This window comes from Euprymna scolopes, chromosome 3, assembly GCF_053919585.1.
Source record: "Euprymna scolopes isolate OS-2025 chromosome 3, ASM5391958v1, whole genome shotgun sequence".
Lineage (NCBI taxonomy): Eukaryota > Metazoa > Mollusca > Cephalopoda > Sepiida > Sepiolidae > Euprymna > Euprymna scolopes.
The window spans coordinates 145,797,853-145,799,582 of NC_136484.1; positions in this window are offsets into that span (position 1 = coordinate 145,797,853).

Genomic DNA, 1,730 nt, shown 5'->3' on the forward strand with positions numbered 1-1,730 from the left:
TCCTTATTGTATCATACTTAAGTTTAAAATAGCATTCTCATCAGTCTATAAAGGTAAAGTTTCACTTTCTTTACTAAATGCACAGGTTAATTTATAGATCTGAACAATATCTGTTTTGTTTACCGTTAATCGCTTTCATAACTTAAAAAATAGACATTTGTGTATAACTGAAAAGTGTTTTAAGTGTAGCCGATCTGTTTAGAGTGTCAAAAGTTTGATTGCACTGATTGTCAGTCAATCTCCAATGGGGAGATAACTCAACTGCAACTATTGAGTGTTAATGCCATCTCAATTTAACAGGCAGAATGTATTTTTATTTTGCCTTTATATAGCGATACAACATAAGAATGAAACAAACTTTTTTTTAATTACATGCCGGAATAGTTATTTTTTCCTATTCATTTTGATTGTTTCAATTTTTATAAATCTGCCTATAAAGACAAGTTTAAGATACTATTATTCTAAATCGTTCCTCTAGAAATACAGAAGCAAATGAGGCGATGATAATTACATGACGCGACAGTTACAATATAAATTAACTGTATTTGCAGTTCATTTACATTGTAATTATTCTGATATTCTTAAAGTGTTAGAATAATGTTACAATTCAAATACATTTCTCTTCTATATGTAACGTATCCACTTTTCTATGGGCAGCAATTAGGCATTATGTAGTTATATGATGGCCTTAAATGACAACAAGTGTGATTTACTGTGAAGCAATGATTTTATTATCACTCTCTAGTGTCATAAGGGCAAGGTTTAATGCACAACATCTGACCCACCGCCATCATTTTCAATAAATGGCTGCAATAAAGGCAGTGAAGCAACTGATATTTCCCAGCACACGTTTACATGGCATTTTTCTTAGATGTAGTCCATTGAAAGTAACTTTTAAATCATCATCATCATCATCATCATCATCATCATCATCATCATCATCAGTATTTTAACATACGTTTTACATGCTGGCATATGTTGGGCACCTTTTAGAAGTCAACTTTCAAACAAACCTACCTCTTCCCAGGTCTTTCTTTATGCCTCTTTCTCTCAAGTTGATCCTTATAACTTCCTCCGATGTTTTGCTTTGCTTTCCTCTGTGAACTGAACCTACTACCTCAACTGTTCTACATCTACCAATCCAAAAACTCTAATCTGTTAAGCTTTCTAAATAACATACCAAGGCATAAAGTGTTTGGATATAATAAGTGGGAAAATAATAAACTATCGTCTAACTATGAGTAAAATGACAACTTGTATTCAATGGATCGTCTACAATTTACACTAGGTATTGTTTTGTCATTAAATAGCACCTAAATGCTTGATATCCCTTAAAATAGACAGACCAACCCATGACATAATACTCAATAAGAAAGCCTAGAAAAAATACTATTATTTTTATTTCTCACTAAATCTTGGTCATCATGATGATCATGATCATCAGTTTAACATGCTGGCATGTGATAAAGGGCTTATAGAAATTGAGTTCCAAACTAACCTATTTCTGACCAGGTATTTATTTATCCCTCTTCCTCTCAAGTCCATCTATATCACTTCCCCCATATTTTTTTACCTTCCTCTGTGAATTAAACCTGATAACTCAACTGTTCTACATCTACAAACCCAAAAACTCTCATCCGTTCTTTTAACGAATCTCCTGTTCTACACACATCTCCTTATACTGATCAGACTTAATCTTCCTCTGAGGTTTTCAAATCTAAGCCTACCTC